This window comes from Bufo bufo, chromosome 3 (assembly GCF_905171765.1).
Source record: "Bufo bufo chromosome 3, aBufBuf1.1, whole genome shotgun sequence".
In the NCBI taxonomy this organism is placed as follows: domain Eukaryota; kingdom Metazoa; phylum Chordata; class Amphibia; order Anura; family Bufonidae; genus Bufo; species Bufo bufo.
In genome coordinates this window covers 444,919,006-444,937,238 of record NC_053391.1, presented here as the reverse complement: position 1 = coordinate 444,937,238, position 18,233 = coordinate 444,919,006, and the positions used below count along the sequence as shown (strand labels likewise).

General features: G+C 43.4%; 1 long non-coding RNA gene across 1 annotated transcript; it reads right to left on the bottom strand.

Annotated features, from left to right (window-relative positions):
* Nucleotides 1-3,171: 3,171 nt before the first annotated feature.
* LOC120995697 lies at nucleotides 3,172-16,626 on the bottom strand. The gene is made up of 3 exons (XR_005777652.1): nucleotides 16,616-16,626; nucleotides 12,415-12,417; nucleotides 3,172-3,309 (listed from the first exon to the last, which is right to left on the bottom strand). It is a non-coding gene; the product is annotated as an uncharacterized LOC120995697 (long non-coding RNA).
* Between the last annotated feature and the right edge of the window lie 1,607 nt (nucleotides 16,627-18,233).

Sequence of the window (18,233 nt, the reverse complement as noted above, 5' to 3'; positions counted from 1 at the left end):
TGATGAGGTGGTATGCTTAGGATCATGAGCAGTTCCTTTCCTTCTCCATACTCTTCTCTTCGCATAACTCTGGTTCAAGTTGATCTTGGTCTCATCTGTCCATAGGATGTTGTTCCAGAACTGTGAAGGCTTTTTTAGATGTTGTTTGGCAAACTCTAATCTGGCCTTCCTGTTTTTGAGGCTCACCAATGGTTTACATCTTGTGGTGAACCCTCTGTATTCACTCTGGTGAAGTCTTCTCTTGATTGTTGAGTTTGACACACATACACCTACCTCCTAGAGAGTGTTCTTGATCTGGCCAACTGTTGTGAAGGGTGTTTTCTTCACCAGGGAAAGAATTCTTCGGTCATCCACCACAGTTGTTTTCTGTGGTCTTCTGGGTCTTTTGGTGTTGCTGAGCTCACCGGTGCATTCATTCTATTTAAGAATGTTCCAAACAGTTGTTTTGGCCACACCTAATATTTTTGCTATCTCTCTGATACGTTTGTTTCGTTTTTTCAACCTAATGATGGCTTGCTTCACTGATAGTGACATCTCTTTGGATCTCATCTTGAGAGTTGACAGCAACAGATTCCAAATGCAAATAGCACACTTGAAATGAACTCTAGACCTTTTATATGCTCATTGTAATTGGATTAATGAGGGAATAACACACACTTGGCCATGTAACAGCTGAGAAGCCAATTGTCCCATTACTTTTGGTCCCTTAACAAGTGGGAGTCACATATGCAAACTATTGTAATTCCTACACCGTTCACCTGATTTGGATGTAAATACCCTCAAATTAAAGCTGCCAGTCTGCAGTTAAAGCACATCTTGTTTGTTTCATTTCAAATCCATTGTGGTGGTGTATAGAGCCAAAAATGTTAGAATTGTGTCGATGTCCCAATATTTATGGACCTGACTGTATGTTTATAGATGTGCCTCAAGCATCTATAAACATATATGGCCGTAATTCTGGTGCCCAGTCCCGCTCAAATGCGCCTGCTGGTGGGGTGGAGGAGACCGACAGTTGGACAATTATGTCCAGCGTCGACCTCTACAAAGGACAGAGGATCAATAAGATCCTCTGCCCTTCGTCACCATCTCCGGCCGCGCCAGAGATGGTGCGCCTAACAGAGACATGGGAACAAAGAGTTCCCATGCCCCTGTGGGTGGCTGACCTTCGGCGCTGTAATTACAGCGCCGGAGGTAGGCGTCCGCTCCACAGGCGGGAGGATCAAAGGATCCCCCCGCCTGGAAGTGCGCTCCGAGATCCTCGGGCCGGCGCGGTGACGTCATATCACCGCGCCGGCCCACGTTTTCAGGCCGGCGGTGCGCATGCACACGGCGGCAATGGTGGGACTGGGAGCGGGCGCCGCCAAGCTTAAATAGGCCAGTGGCACTCCGCTCAGGACTCAGGTAAGACCACCAGCAGGAAGAAGCATCCCCTGGACAAACGAGCCCCCCTGGACAACGAGCATTACACCGCTGAGTATCTATATTATTAACCCTTTTGTATTACCCTCCCTATACCACCAACGATATATATATATATATATATATATATATATTATTAACCTCCCTATACCACCAACAATATATATATATATATATATATATATATATTATCCCCCTGCCCTATACCACCAACGATCCCCTGCCATATCTACCTTCCCCTGTATTCCCTGATTCCCCTGCATTAACCCTTATACCACCAACGGAGCCTAATTCCCCTGTGTTCCCCTATAGCCCCTGCTTCCCTTGGTTTCCCCCTATAACCCTTGGTCATTAACCCTTACCCCCCCCCCCCGAACCCTTGGTAACCCTTACCTTCCCCTGCCCTGAGCCTAATCCCCCTGTGTTCCCCCAGGATCCCTCATATTTCCCGCTACCCTGGTATAACCCCTGAACGCAACCCTTATGCCTATCCTGGTATTGCCTCTACCCCTGATACCCCTTCCCGGCTGCCCTGCTTACCCCAGCAGCAGCAGTGTCTGTATTTACCCCTTGTTATTCCCCGTAGGGAGAGTATATTGACAGGATTGGGTGGGCTTCTGGTAAAGTGTATGTATGTGTATTATTGTAATTATAGTTAGATACTGGGGAGGAATTGGGACTGTGTTAGCGTAGTCAGAACCGTATTAGTGTGTGTACTTATATTGCTGTGTGCTGCTATAAATATATATATCTATTTCCTTGATATAGATATATATAGTTATAAACATATATATTCCTTTGTAGTAGCAAGGCGCCGCAGCAATAGTTGTGGTGTATTGTTGGTACTGTATTATTAGTGTATTACGTGTGTTATGTTCTGTAAGGATTAATAAATATTTATACCTATTGTGTAACGTGTGGTTACTAGCGGTAGTTAGTAAGGCGCATGCAGCTAGTTTAGTGATTAGCGTAAGGCAATCAGTAGTGATTTGTTGTTGATATAGGCATAAATAAGCAGAGACATCACTAGACGACTCACGCCTATTTATGAATATTAATTAGCGAGATTTACATAAATTTAAATAATTAATATTCCCTTTAACAAAATAAAGATTCGTTTATTAATTATGTAGAATAAGGCTGTATATGTTTCATTTTTTTGGTAAATAAATTCCATTAATCCATTCACAATGTCATGCTCTTCCAGAGGTTTTTGTAAGATTATTGGGCAGTTTCTCTGCCTACAAGATATTATGACAGATGTTTGGTTTACTTTTGCAGTTCTCAAAACTGAATTTGACTCAGCAGAGATCACATGCCTCTTCTTCACAGCAAAAATGTTATAACATGAACAGAGTTGAGAAAAAGACCTTAATCCTAACTACTACAAACCTATGAATACAGAATCAACCTAATCAAACTAAAATGAAAAGTTCGTAAAAAACAATCAGACTGGCTCACAGTATTTTTGCATTACACATTTGCCTACTGAGGAAGGAACTACGGTTCCGAAACGCGTCTAGTGCGAACTAGTGTGAACCTGACCCAGCTAGTGGTGCGTTATTTTTGTTTCTGCTTTCATCTTTTTTTAAAAAAGATTTTTGCCTTGACCATCTCATCTGGATACAGTTTGAAAAGGGTGAGCACGATATCAGCCATAACATCAAGCGGTGCAAGCAGCATAATACCATTATAGTGGACTGACTTATTGGTGTGCTAATATTGACGTCTTTGCTGAATACACCGGTGCGGCTCTGCTACATCAACTTCCGCTACTTCGATCGGCGCAGGTGGATACCATCACCGACCAGCAAACCACTCTCTGGTCAGATCACGTGAGACGCCGCGAAGAACGAGCAGAGTGACTACCTCGTGGCAGGAGGTAGGAAACTAACCGCAATATTAAGCAACATAGTTGCTGAGACTATCTATCAGCGACCGCTAACGGAATAGTGGCTGAACAATTTATGTTTAGATCAAGGCAAATCAACAGATAAACTATCTGAACACTAGAGATATTCTATCTCAATACGTAGCAGACGGACACCACATAGCAAAACCAGAGGTCATATTTGGAGTACTCCTGTCATTTAGGTATATGCGAGAGCTCCGCATTTAAAGTACCTATTTATATATGCTGTTATGTTGACAATTAACTAGGATATGTGTAACATTGTATTGGGTCAATAAAGTAATTTTAATAAATGCAAAAATACTGTGAGCCAGTCTGATTGTTTTTTACGGATTTACTTGGTTTTCAGTTGGTAACTGAAAGACTGGGCTCCAGTAGGTTGCTGGTGCAGCTTCTCTATATTGTTATAAAATGAAAAGTTGTTATTCTAAAAAATCTTCATCTACTTGCATATTATAAGTTATACCAGCAAGAATTAGTCTTTATGTAGAATACTATGATTTAAATCAAGCCTTACTGACTAGTGATTTAAATCAGTTTGATTTAAATCAAATCCACCCTGCTTTCTTCTGATGACTCTTCCATTAATGCCATATGGTCAGGTGTTGATGAACAGTAGAACAATGTACCACAACCCCAGAGTCTGTAAAATCTTCCTGAAGGTGTTTTGCAGTCAAGCAGGGGGCCTGATTTGCCTTTCTAGCAATCCTACGAACAACTTTCTCTGAAATTTTTCTTCCAGTCCTTCTCTTGACCGCCACTGTTCCTAAATACCATTTATTAATTAGATTCCAAACAAGGAAAATGGCAACCTTAAAACGCTTTGCTATCTTCTTGTAGCCTTCTTCTGCTTTGTGGGCCTCAGCCATTTTCATTCTCAGTGTGTTAGGCAGCTGCTTAGAAGAACCAATGGCTGCTGTTTTTGGGACAAGGTTAAAGCTTTGAAATTTGCATCACCCAGCCTTTCCTCATGATGATTGTGAACAAGTCTTAAGGCTAGGGCTGCTCGACATATAGTGCACAACTACACTGCAACATGTGTCGCGCAACATTGATGTCGCACAACAATTTTTATAATGATAGTCTATGGTGTTGCACTGCGACATGCTGCGACCGCGACGCAACAGTCGCATAAAAATCCATCTTGGATGGATTTTTTTGCTACTGTCATGTCACAGTCGCAGCATGTCGCAGTGCGACACCATAGACTATCATTATAAAAATTGGCGCGCGACACACGTCATCGTGTAGCCATAGCCTAACTCTGACAGGCTATTTAAGGTCTGAGACCTCGGTCAAAGTTATCTGAAAGCTAAAATCCCCTTGGGTTACAATATTTTTGCAAGGTACTCCATTCCTTTTTTCACTATAAAATTGTACAAAACCAAAATTGCTTAAAATGTTGAAAAGTGCTTTTCATCTTTAACTTTATGTGTTTTGGAGATCATTTTATCTCAACTTGCTGAACTGTTCACAATAACAGTAATTTTGACCAGGAGTGCCCAACTTTTGCATGCTACTTTATAAATATGGTGTTCATTCAGAGTATCATTTCACAGTGTACTTATTTCAACTAGCAAAAATACTTTGACAAATCTTCTGCTTCCCTCTACACAGTGAATTATGAGATAGGATTTTTTTGTACTCACCTGTAAAATCCTTTTCCCGTTACATTCATTGGGGAGTCACAGAAGACTGTGGGTATAGCTGCTGCCACTAGGAGGTGACACTAAGTGAAAAAAGTGTTGCCGCCTCCCTGTCACATACTCACCCATCTGTGCTTCCGCGGCGAGTCCGGTTGCACTATGGCAGTGTTTCTCTGTTGCTACAGCAATCAGTCCCGCTGACAGTGGGGCTGCTTGACCCATCAGGGAGCAGGGACGCTAGACCAATCAGGCTAAGCGCCGGAGTCACATGCGAGCTATTTAAATAGGCAGCTGGATCACTGACCTTTTTCCTGTTTCTCTCACATTGTCTGTGAATTATGATTTTGCCTCTGATGTGACCTCATGGTATTTGAGGGATATTGGACACTGGTAGATGATGCTACTTTGTGACCTTGCTTTAACCTGATTATTTAGTCTCTGACGTTTTCTCCTAGTTTTATTCAGTTGTGTCATTATCCTTTGGTTTTGACCTGACCTGCCTGACATCCCCACTAGGTTTGGTCCAGTGCACTTATTCAGGTTAGGGACGCCAAGGTGAGGGCCATTATTTTGGGCAATTGTGCAAGAAGGTAGGGACAGGTGTGCAGGTGGAGTACCTGGCCGCACTGTTCCCTACCGAATGTTACATACCCTATACACCCCTCCTACAAACACTTTTGGCCGTGACTTCCCTTTCTGCCAAATGGTCACGTGATCAGTACAGTGTGTTGTCTTGTCTGCCAATCATGTGATGTCCTCCCTGGTTTGGACGGAGTGCACCAGTCATTTTGACACACTGCCGTTAAATCCACCAGTAAAAAAACCTGGTCAGCCTTTATTCCTAACTGGACTGGTCCTCCCACTGGCCACAAGAGAAATGCTATTGTAACAGGGCGCCGACGGTGCACTCGGTCTCCCATCAGCCGCAGACCTGCTGCTTAGCTTCGGGAGCGAGGATCTGTGTTTGGCCTTGTTCCCAGGGCGGCTTTGCTAGCTGGGAGGCTCCCTGCTCCTAGGTCTGCCTTGAGCACCGAGCTGATCACTCGGTGCTCGACTTGTCTGTCGGTCATGTGACGCTGGCCACGTCACATGACCCTCACTCCCCACTATAAATACAGGCGGCCTGCTGGCTACAGGTTGCTTGTGATTTTCGTCCTATAGGCTGTGTACTTTATTGTTATTAAGCTACCTGTGGAATTGAACCTCAATCCGCCTCTTGACACCTCTTCTGCCTGCTCTCTGTACCTTGACGCTACCTCTCGGATTTTGACCTCGGCTTGTTTACAGATTTGTCTTTGCCTCTTGTTCCGACGAGACCTCCTGGACTGACCTCGGCTAGTTGACCCGCCTCGGCTTCCATTTTTGTTTTACCTCTTGTCCCCTCTTTGTAACTTCTCAGTGGCTGTCCTCTTCCCTGCTGTCTCTTTCTCTCTGCTTGCACTTAGTAGGTTAGGGACTGTCGCCCAGTTGCGCTCCGTCACCTAGGGCGGGTGGTGCAAGTAGGCAGGGACAGGGGACCAGGTGGCAGCTCAGGGGGTGCACTCCACTCTATCTTGATTCCCGTGACTCTACCTGTGACAGCTATATCTCATAAAAATGTCCCCTGAGGGGTCATCTAAGCTGGCAAGTTCAGAGACATCCATCTGGGCCACTTTATCTTGTTTTTTTATTTTTGTTTGTTCAAGTTGGAATAAAGGTTGAAGGAAAAAAGCCACTACTGCCAACTATAAAACATGATGTACACTCTATATTCGCGGAGAATTCATCAGGAAATGAATTTTTAATGACAAAAATCCCTTACGCTGAATGGGTTGTGCCAGACAGCAATTTCCTATAAAATTTAATAATGGGATTTTCCGTCTAATAAAGTGATGGCATGTTGCTAAACTATTGCCCTAACATCATGATTCAGCAAGGCGTAGAAAGCTTGTGAACACCCTCAGAAGAAAATCAGGACTCAAACTCTGGCCCAAGATAATCCAGAAATAGTCTTTTATTAAAGGGGCTGTCTGGTTTGCTCACATTGATGACTTATCCTCAGGATAGATCATCAATATCAGATCGGTGGGGGTCCGACTCCCGGCATCCCCACGATTAGCTGTTTAAAAAGCGCTGCGTTCTCTTCACTGTCTATTTGAATGGGGTGGAGGAGCTGTAATTACACTGCTCTGCTGCCGCCGAGCAGGTAAACGGTGAAGTGAATGCTGCGCTACCCTCTCTTCAAACAGTTGATCGAAAGGATAGGTCATAAATATGGGAAGATCAGACAACGGGGAATAAATCAGTTTCTTCTAATACAATTGGACATAAAGCACAATACAAATGAGATCCCCTATTTACACAATGTGAAAAAAATGGCAGTATAGATTACACCTCCTGATGGGGGGGAGGGACATACAATGACAGTAAAACAGGTTCAAATAAAACCTAAAAATGGAAATCAAATTACATGCACAAAAGTTAATATAGAGTACAATACTGATGGATCTTGATATTCTTCTTGTATGTAATGGGCCGCCTGATGTAGCAAAGTAACCAGGACACCTCTGAGGTTAGAAGCTGGGTGGGCACAATGACAGCGCACATCCTGGTTAGTTAATAGGTGATCAACACTGCAGTATTTGGTGCTGCTGGTGAGATATTTTGGCTATATATTCTATAAGCAAATTTCGATGCCCAGTGGAATGCCAAAGCCCAGGTACAAAACAATCAAATGCTCTCAGCATTAATTAATGCTAGGAGCATCAGGTACTTATGCACCTGGCCAGCAGCTGCAGGTGCCCTTCTATATTCCCGCCCTCAGTATGGTAATAGGGCAGCGTTTTGTGCTGCACTGTGGTATTTGGTTTTGCTGGAGCGGTATTTAGTGCTGCACTACTGTATTGCTTGGCCCACCTTCTGTGAATTTGCACTCACCTACAACTTGGGCCACTTTTAGATTTTTCTTCTAGTACAACTTTAAGTTCCCAGTTCGCGTGGTATCAGATGCTGCTTGGAGGTATTTTGAATTTTACCATGGTATGTGTTGCTGTTGCGGAGGATAATGTACAGTATGTCCCTGACCATGTGATTAGGCATTTATGTGTTCCACTTGATTTCCTTTTTAGTACTGATGATTCACCTAGGGGCATGACTAGGTAAAGCAAAATTTGCCAGTGTGCATCACGCATCACAAAAATCTTATGTGGACTGGTGGGGGTTTGTGCACCAGAGCTATTTTGTCATCCCAGTCTGGCCCTGGGGAGCCCCCAGGCGATCCAAGGCACTGGCTAATGGAGGGAGCACCAATTAAAACCTATGGTAGAGTAGGACTATGGAGTGGTGCAGTGTTAGTGTCTGCGTGCATACAGTACATGGGGAATTGACAGAGGAATTGCCTTAGTGTTCTTTCACATGCACAAGTTTTCCAGCTAGATGTGATGCATGTAGCAGATTCATAGTATCCAGACTAAAACCTGACCTCTTCAGGGTGGATGTGACTAGGGTCCCCAAGTAGCAGCAGAGATGGAGCAGGAAACCTACAGGTTCTTGTCGCCTTATCCCCCCCTGTTGTGCCTGATAGGGTCCATACCCCGCCATCCTCCAGCTAACAGCACTGTGTTTCCTGTGGAACCTCCAGTAGCTGGTGGAATCTTTCCTGGCATACACACTAAATGTGACTCAAAAATGTGATGTAAACAGGCCCATACTGTCTGATGTCAATCATTTTTGTGTGGGGGAGGCTATACTATATAAAGTATGTCTTTTAAGTTTAGTTTTTAAAACATTTTATTAATGAAGTTTCTGTAATGATGCAGGGTAAGTCTACAGTTGACATGTTTATTGCATATAGATACAGTGGATATAAAAAGTCTACACCCCCTGTTAAAATGTCAGGTTTCTGTGATGTAAAAAAATTAGACAAAGATAAATCATTTCAGAACTTTTTCCACCTTTAATGTGACCTATAAACTGTACAACTCAATTGAAAAACAAACTGAAATCTTTTAGGTAGAGGGAAGAAAAAATATAAAAATAAAATAAAATGGTTGCATAAGTGTGCACACCCTTAAACTAATACTTTGTTGAAGCACCTTTTGATTTTATTACAGCACTCAGTCTTTTTGGGTATGAGTCTATCAGCATGGCACATTTTGACTTGGCAAGATTTGCCCACTCTTCTTTGCAAAAAAACTCCAAATCTGTCAAATTGCGAGGGAATCTCCTGTGCACAGCCCTCTTCAGATCACCCCACAGATTTTCAATCGGATTCAGGTCTGGGCTCTGGCTGGGTCATTCCAAAACTTTAATCTTCTTCTGGTGAAGCCATTCCTTTGTTGATTTGGATGTATGCTTTGGGTCGTTGTCATGCTGAAAGATGAAGTTCCTCTTCATGTTCAGCTTTCTAGCAGAAGCTGAAGGTTTGGTGCCAATATTGACTGGTATTTGGAACTGTTCATAATTCCCTCTAGTTTACCACACAGCCAGTACTTGCCAGATATTCCTGCAACTCCTTAAATGTTGCTGTAGGCCTCTTGGTAGCCTCCCAGACCAGTTTTCTTCTGTGTTTTCATAAATTTTGGAGGAACGTCCAGTTCTTGGTAATGTCACTGTTGTGCCATATTTTCTCCACTTGATGATAACTGTCTTGACTATGTTCCATGGTATATCTAATGCCTTGGAAATTCTTTTGTACCCTTCTCCTGACTGATACCCTTTAACAATGAGATCCCTCTGATGTTTTCTCTCCCAAAGAGAATTACACACCAAGAGCAGTTTAGGTAACAATATATCATGATATATCATAGACAGGCCGTCAGGACCTGGGCTCTTGTGGAGTGGTGAAGATTGTAGCGCTTTTTGTATCTCAACTAATGTGAAAGGTTTAGATAGTGTCTGTGATTGTTCTATGTTTAATGTGGGAAAATTGAGAGAGTGAAGCCAATTATCCATAGTGCTAATCCTTTTTTTCTTCCTCTTGTGCTATAGGATCTTTCCTAATGTTGTAAAGTTGGGTATAGTATTCAGCAAATCGTTTGGCTATCTGGTCAGTACGGAAGAGCAGTTGAGCAAAGGAAACTTGTTAAGGGGCCAAAAGTAATGGGACAGAATAATAATCATAAATCAAACTTTCACTTTTTAATACTTGATTGCAAATCCTTTGCAATCAATTACAGCCTGAAGTCTGGAACGCATAGACATCATTAGACGCTAGGTTTCATACCTGGTGATGCTCTGCCAGGCCTCTACTGCAACTGTCTTCAGTTCCTGCTTGTTCTTGACGCATTTTCCCTTCAGTTTTTGTCTTCAGCAAGTGAAATGCATGCTCAATCGGATTCAGGTCAGGTGATTGACTTGGCCATTGCATAACATTCCACTTCTTTCCCTTAAAAAACTCTTTGGTTGCTTTTGCAGTATGCCTTGGGTCATTGTCCATCTGCACTGTGAAGGGCCGTCCAATGAGTTCTGAAGCATGTGGCTGAATACGAGCAGATAATATTGCCCGAAACACTTCAGAATTCATCCTGCTGCTTTTGTCAGCAGTCACATCATCAATAAATACAAGAGAACCAGTTCCATTGGCAGCCATACATGCCCACGCCATGACACTACCACCAGCATGCTTCACTGATGAGGTGGTATGCTTAGTATCATGAGCAGTTCCTTTCCTTCTCTTCCCATCACTCTGGTACAAGTTGATCTTGGTCTCATCTGTCCATAGGATGTTGTTCCAGAACTGTGAAGTCTTTTTTAGATGTCGTTTGGCAAACTCTAATCTGGCCTTCCTGTTTTTGAGGCTCACCAATGGTTTACATCTTGTGGTAAACCCTCTGTATTCACTCTGGTGAAGTCTTCTCTTGATTGTTGACTTTGACACACATACACCTACCTCCTGGAGAGTGTTCTTGATCTGGCCAACTGTTATGAAGGGTGTTTTCTTCACCAGGGAAAGAATTCTTTGGTCATCCTTCACAGTTGTTTTCCGTGGTCTTCCAGATTTTTTGGTGTTGCTGAGATCACCGATGCATTCCTTCTTTTTAAGAATGTTCCAAACAGTTGTTTTGGCCACGCCTAATGTTTTTGCTATCTCTCTGATGGGTTTGTTTTGTTTTTTCAGCCTAATGATGGCTTGCTTTACTGATAGTGACAGGTCTTTGATCTTGAGAGTTGACAGCAACAGATTCCAAATGCAAATAGCACACTTGAAATGAACTCTGGACCTTCTATCTGCTCACTGTAATTCGGATAATGAGGGAATAACACACATCTGGCCATGGAACAACTGACAAGCCAATTGTCCCATTACTTTTGTCCCTTAATAAGTGGGAGGCACATATGAAAACTGTTGTAATTCCTACACCGTTCACCTGATTTGGATGTAAATACCCTCAAATTAAAGCTGAGGTCTGCAGTTAAAGCCCATCTTGTTTGTTTTATTTCAAATCCATTGTGGTGGTGTATAGAGCCAAAAATGTTAGTATTGTGTCGATGTCCCAATATTTATGGACCTTACTGTATATAAGAGTTAACCTTCCTATTTTTTAACTGTGATAACAAACTTTGTAGCCTTATCATCATGTGCATAATATTTAAATTTGGCTGAGAGGTATATCTTAGCTGTTCACTCGTTTAGTACGTTTTTCATCTGTGAACTTAGAGTGTCCAGATGTTGTAATACGTCTGGAGTAAGGTGTCTTATGTACTGACTCTAGGTCCCGTATTCGTGTTTGTAGTTGTAAAACTTCAGCTTCTCTTTTTTTCTTTATATGTGTAGCAAGTGATATAAAGTGACCCCTCATCATTGCTTTGTGCGCTTCCCATATTACACTTGGTGATACATCCACTGAGCCATTGAGTGTAAAGTACTCCTTTATCTTTTTTTTTTCTAATTGCTGTACATTATCAGGGTTGTGCAAGAGAGTTTCGTTAAGTCTCCATATCATCTCCCTTCTTAGAGTGTTTTTCAAGGAGAATTGTAAAAATATAGGGGCATGGTCTGATAGGGTCAATGACCCAATGGATGTACCCCTGCAATATGACAACAATGAGGCGGATACAAAAATGTAATCTAGTCTTTGGTATGAGGTGTGAGACGGGGAATAATATGTGAAGTCTTTCTCTTTAGGGTGCATTGCTCTCCAACCATCCACCAGACCTGCCTTAGCAATGTTATTACGTATGTGTCTAAGAGCTGTTTGCAGTGGCGTACATACAGGGGTCGCAGTTGCGACCGGGCCCGGCACTCCAGGGGGCCTGGCTGCCTGTGGTCCCCCCCCTCCCCCAGGCCACTGGCAGGGGTCCCGCTGTACTCAAATGCAATGGAGCGCTCTGATGGGGCCCGGCGTGAAGTACAGTGGCAATTTCGGGCCCCATCAGAGCGCTCCATGTCTCCATTACATGAATAATATGGGGGCGGGGGGAGGGTCAAGGAAGAGGGGGGGGGGGGGGAGCGCGCACTCACTCACACCCGGCCAGGCAGTTTCGTTTCCATAGTGAAGCAGGGAAACCTCTCTGCTCTCTGCTTCACTGATCTTCAGAGCTCAGGAGCTCCCCCTGCTGGCCCCACATCGCGCTGCTGGCTGTGGGAGGAGAGCTGAAAGCCCCGGAATCTGCCTCCTGTCATCAGGGAAGAAGGTAAGTATGTGTTTTGTTTTTTTCTACCGCTGCAGACTAGGGGCAGGGGGGGTGTTTGATGGGCACAACTAGAGTGAGGGGGCACAAAAGTTGGCATCTCTACTGAGGGGCACCTAATCTGGCATAGCTAATTTGAGGGGGCACCTAATCTGGCATAACTAATTTGAGGGGGCACCTAATCTGGCATAACTACTGTGAGGGGGGCACATATGAAGGCATAACTATGAGGGGGCACATATGAAGGCATAATTACTGTGAGGGGGCACATAATCTGGCATAACCACTGAGGGGGCACATATCTGGGCATATTTACTTTGAGGGGGGCACATAACCAGGCATAAATACTGTGAAGGGGCACATAATCTGGCATTACTACTGTGAGGGGACACATAATCTGGCATAACCACTCTGAGGGGGCACATATCTGGGCATATCTACTTTGAGGGGGCACATAACTGGGCATAAATACTGTGAAGGGGCACATAATCTGCCATAACTACTGTGAGGGGCACATAATCTGGCATTACTACTGTGAGGGGGCACATAATCTGGCATTACTACTGTGAGGGGCACATAATCTGGCATTACTACTGTGAGGGGGCACATAATCTGGCATTACTACTGTGAGGGGACACATCTGGGCATAACTACTGTAAGGGGACACATATTTGGCATAACTACTATGAGGGGGCACATATCTGGGCATAACTACTGTGACAGGAACAAAGGTGGGCATAACTACTGTGAGGGGCCACAAGGTGGGCATTAGTACTGTGTGGGTGCACTTAGGGGAAATGTCCTAGATTACCCTGCTATACATTGGCATGGCTCAGTCTTACAGGCCAGCACAGTGAGCCCTGCTGGTGATTTCACAGGGGCAGTCACCATCCTTTCCTTATGTGATTATTCATTTTTTTTCTCACCACAGGGACCTTGTTCTGGATCCAGCGGACATCACGCCGACGCCAGCAACACCCTGGATGAGGTAAAAATGTTTGCACTGTGGCCCATAACACTATAGTTACAGCACTAGTAGGGGAGTGAGTGAGTGAGTGAGTGTGTGTGTGTGTGTGTGTAAGGGGGGGGGGGGTGGAGGCAGGTTGGGGGGGGGGGGGGGAGGGGCCCCATGGATAATGTACCCACAGACGTGTCAACCTCTGGAAACATTGCTACATTTTGGTGACCTCCTAAAATGGTTATACCTTTGGCAAATTTTTGAAACTCAGTTAATGCTGCTCTTATCCAGGGTGCTTGCGACGTGTTCGGCGTGTATATATTACCAAAGGTATATATCTGTGAGTCTATTATCACTCTGCTTAGTTTTTTAAGCATATGACATATTTGGCTCCTCTTAGTAGGTGCGTTCATACCCCGTACATTAAAAGAACACACATTAATCGCACCCATTCATATATAACAAGTTAGCATAAAGCATACATGGATTTGGACTCAGGATGACATGGTTCACCCAACCTCCTGCGCTTCTCACTTTTCTCAACTTTCACACCATTTACAAGTAAACTTGACATTGTGTATAAACGCACACTATCCTTGTCGTCCATTATTTTCCTTCTATAGATGCTAATGTTCCTTGGCGGATGACAGATATGATAGTAAAAGCACTTACTATAATGAAAAAGAACAAAACTTAAACTAAACATAACTCCTGTGGGGAGTTGAAATGTAACCTCAAGCATACAGTGCCTTGCAAAAGTATTAACCCCCCCCTTGACTTTTTTTCATATTTTGTTACATTACAGCCTTAAGTTCAATGTTTTGTTAATCTGAATTTTATGTGATGGACCAGAACACAATAGTAAGAGGCATCACTAACCAAACACTGCCATGAAGACCAAGGAACTCTCCAAACAAGTAAGGAACAATGTTGTTGAGAAGTACAAGTCAGGGTTAGGTTATAAGAAAATATCCAAATCTTTGATGATCCCCAGGAGCACCATCAAATCTATTAACCAAATAATGGCACAACAGCAAACCTGCCAAGAGACGGCAGCCCACTAAAACTCACGGACTGGGCAAGGAGGGCATTAATCAGAGAGGCAGCACAGAGACCTAAGGTAACCCTGGAGGAGCTGCAGAGTTCCACAGCAGAGACTGGAGCATCTGTACATAGGATGACAAAAGGCCGTACGCTCCATAGAAATGGGCTTTATGGCAGAGTGGCCAGAAGAAAGCCATTACTTTCAGCTAAAAACAAAAAGGCGCGTTGTGAGTTTGCGAAAAGGCATGTGAGAGACTCCCAAAATGTATGGAGGAAGGTGCTCTGGTCTGATGAGACTAAAATTTAACTTTTCGGCCATCAAAGAAAACGCTATGTCTGGCGCAAACCCAACACATCACATCACCCAAAGAACACCATACCCACAGTAAAACATGGTGGTGGCAGCATCATGCTGTGGGGATGTTTTTCAGCAGCCGGGACTGGGAAACTGGTCAGAGTTGAGGGAAAGATGGATGGTGCTAAATACAGGGATATTCTTGAGCAAAACCTGTACCACTCTGTGCATGATTTGAGGCTAGGACGGAAGTTCACCTTCCAGCAGGACAATGACCCCAAACACACTGCTAAAGCAACACTTGAGTGGTTTAAGGGGAAACATGTAAATGTGTTGGAATGGCCTAGTCAAAGCCCAGATCTCAATCCAATAGAAAATCTGTGGTCAGACTTAAAGATTGCTGTTCACAAGCGCAAACCATCCAACTTTAAGGAGCTGGAGCAGTTTTGCAAGGAGGAATGGACAAAAATCCCAGTGGTAAAATGTGGCAAGCTCATAGAGCAGGCATCCTCAAACTGCGTCCCTCCAGCTGTTGCAAAACTACAACTCCCAGCATGCCCGAACAGCCTACAGGTATCAGCCTACAGCAGGGCATTGTGGGAGTTGTAGTTTTACAACAGCTGGAGGGCCGCAGTTTGAGGATGCCTGTCATAGAGACTTATCCAAAGCGACTTGCAGCTTTTGTATCAAAGCTGTGATTGCCGCAAAAGGTGGCTCTACAAAGTATTGACTTTAAGGGGGTGAATAGTTATGCACATTGACTTTTTCTGTTATTTTGTCCTATTTGTTGTTTGCTTCACAATAAAAAAAAAAAACAAAAAAAAACACATCTTCAAAGTGGTAGGGATGTTCTGCAAATTAAATGATTTTTTTATTTTTTGGGCGATTGTCTGAGGTGGGGGCTTATTTTTTCCAGGATGAGGTGACGGTTAGATTTGGTACTATTTTGGTGGGCAAACGCCTTTTTGATCGCTTGCTGTTGTACTTTGTGTGATGTAAGGTGACAAAAAAATGGTTTATTTAGCACAGTTTTTTTTTTTTTATGGTGTTCATCTGAGGGGTTAGGTCATGTGATATGTTTATAGAGCCGGACGATACGGACGCGGCGATACCTAATATGTATACTTTTTTTTTTTTCCTATTTTTTTTATACTTTATTTGGGGAAAATTACGTTTTTGTTTATTTTTACTTGAAACTTTTAATTTTTTTGGGGAAAACCTAATTTTTTCAACTTTTTTTTTCACTTTATTTTTTGTCCCAGTTTGGGACTTGAACTTTTGGGGGTATATTCCTTTACAATGCATTTAGCCGAGGTGCCTGCTCAATGATTTGAGCAGGCACCTTGTTCCGATCACCGCCCGCCGTTGATCGGAACAACACATGACGTACCGGTACATCATGTGTCCTTAAGGACTCGGGAAACATGCCGTACCGGTACGCCATGTGTCCCTAAGGGGTTAATCCTGTTTGTACCATACCACCTGTATTTGTAACCTCAGACCACTGTATATATCCTTCTGTCTATAGTGTTAATTCTAGTGAGCCCTTAAGGCGATTAAATATATAATTTAATCTTGTGCTGTCTTGTATCTCGATCACGAATCCCCACGTCCGTGTTTCGGCCTAGTTATACGCTACTGCGGGTTGGTTTCTTACCCTATATAATCCCGTTAGCGGACCGGGCTTATATCAAACAAGAAACTGGTGGCAGTCTTCCCGGGCTGAGAACGCGCTGATTCACTGGGGCAGTGAAAAGGCTCTCTCAGCTTGTTGCCTCTCTGTGCACAGGAGGAGTCTGTGAAAACTGTACCAAGACTGACCTTACCCGCTTCTCCAGGACGGCGTAACGTCACGACTTAGTAACCAGTGACCAAACTGTATCTCGCTGTTGACATCTGACGTCAGTCAGGGCAAGGGGTACGGTATTCGTCACACCTGGGATCTATGAAAAGATTACACTACCTTTGGGAGAAAGGAGAGTTCTAACTTGAATATAAGCCTGTCTTCAAAGGATTGGAAATATGGAAAAACAGTAGAAAGTGCCTGTAAATTCACATACCCTTCTTGCAGCGGTAATGGCCACCAAAAATATAGTTTTAAAAGTCAAAAATCTTAATGAAATTTCATCAAGGGCCCTATTAAAGCATTCAGGACCACATTTAGATTCCATGGAGGGACCAAATTATGGGTGGTGGGACGCAAACGTTCCGTGGTTAAAAGAAATCTAGAAACAAATTTGTCTTCAGATAATCTGCAATTATAGAAGACACAACGGTGCAGCCTGAACTCTAAGAGTACTAGGTTTAAGCCCAAGATCCAGTCCTTTCTGAAAAAATTCTAGAATTGTAGGGACACTAAGAAAAGAAAAATCTATATTTTTGCTTGTGCACCAAGAGGCAAATCTTCCCCAAACTTTACTGTAACAGTTTTTAGTAGTAACCTTTCTACTCTGCAGTAATGTGTCTACCACTCTAGATAAAAACATTTGTTTTCTAGGCTGACCCATTCAACATTCAGGCTCTTAAATCTAGATTTTTTTGTCTTGGGTGTGGAACTGGACCCTGCATAACCAGATTGGGGAAATGTGAAAGCTGGAGAGGAGGAAGTACACTAATTTCTGCTATGAGCGAGAACCACGCTCTTCTGGGCCAGAATGGAGCAATCAGTATTACTTTGGCATTCTCTATCTTTGAAGCACCCTGGGCAGTATGTTTATCGCAGGATAGGCATAACAGAGATTCGGAGTCCATTTGATGGAAAGGGCGTCTACATGAGTTGAAGTGTCCTCTGGATGCAGGGAGCAGAATTTCTTTAGCTTCCTGTTTCTCCTTGCGAAGAGATCTATGGATGGGTACCCCAGATCTTTATGATTAAATCAAATGCCGGATTTTCAAGGGTCCAATCCCCCGCAATGATTAAATTTTTACTTAGAAAGTCAGCCCAAACATTTTCCTGACATCTGAGGTGAACTGTTGTCAGAGATAACAGATTTTCTTCTGCCCACCGAAAAACCTCTCCCGCTAATCTCTTCAGTTGTTGGCCTCTCGTACTTCCCTGATGTCGGAGAAGTGCAACTGTGGTCATGTTGTCCGAATAGATTTTCAAGTGGGATCCGGATATTATTTTCTCTGACGCTTTCATTGCTTCCCCTACAGCTGCCAATTCTCTCTGGTTTGATGATGCTTCCTTCATATTTTTAATCCAAACTCCTTGAAAAGATATCTGACCCACATGTGCTCCCCAACCTCTGCTGCTTGCGTCCGTTGTCATTACTAGAGAGGGTTCCTGTATCCACTCTATGCCTGATAAGGTCATTTGGGGTCATTCAACTGCCACCAATTGAGAGA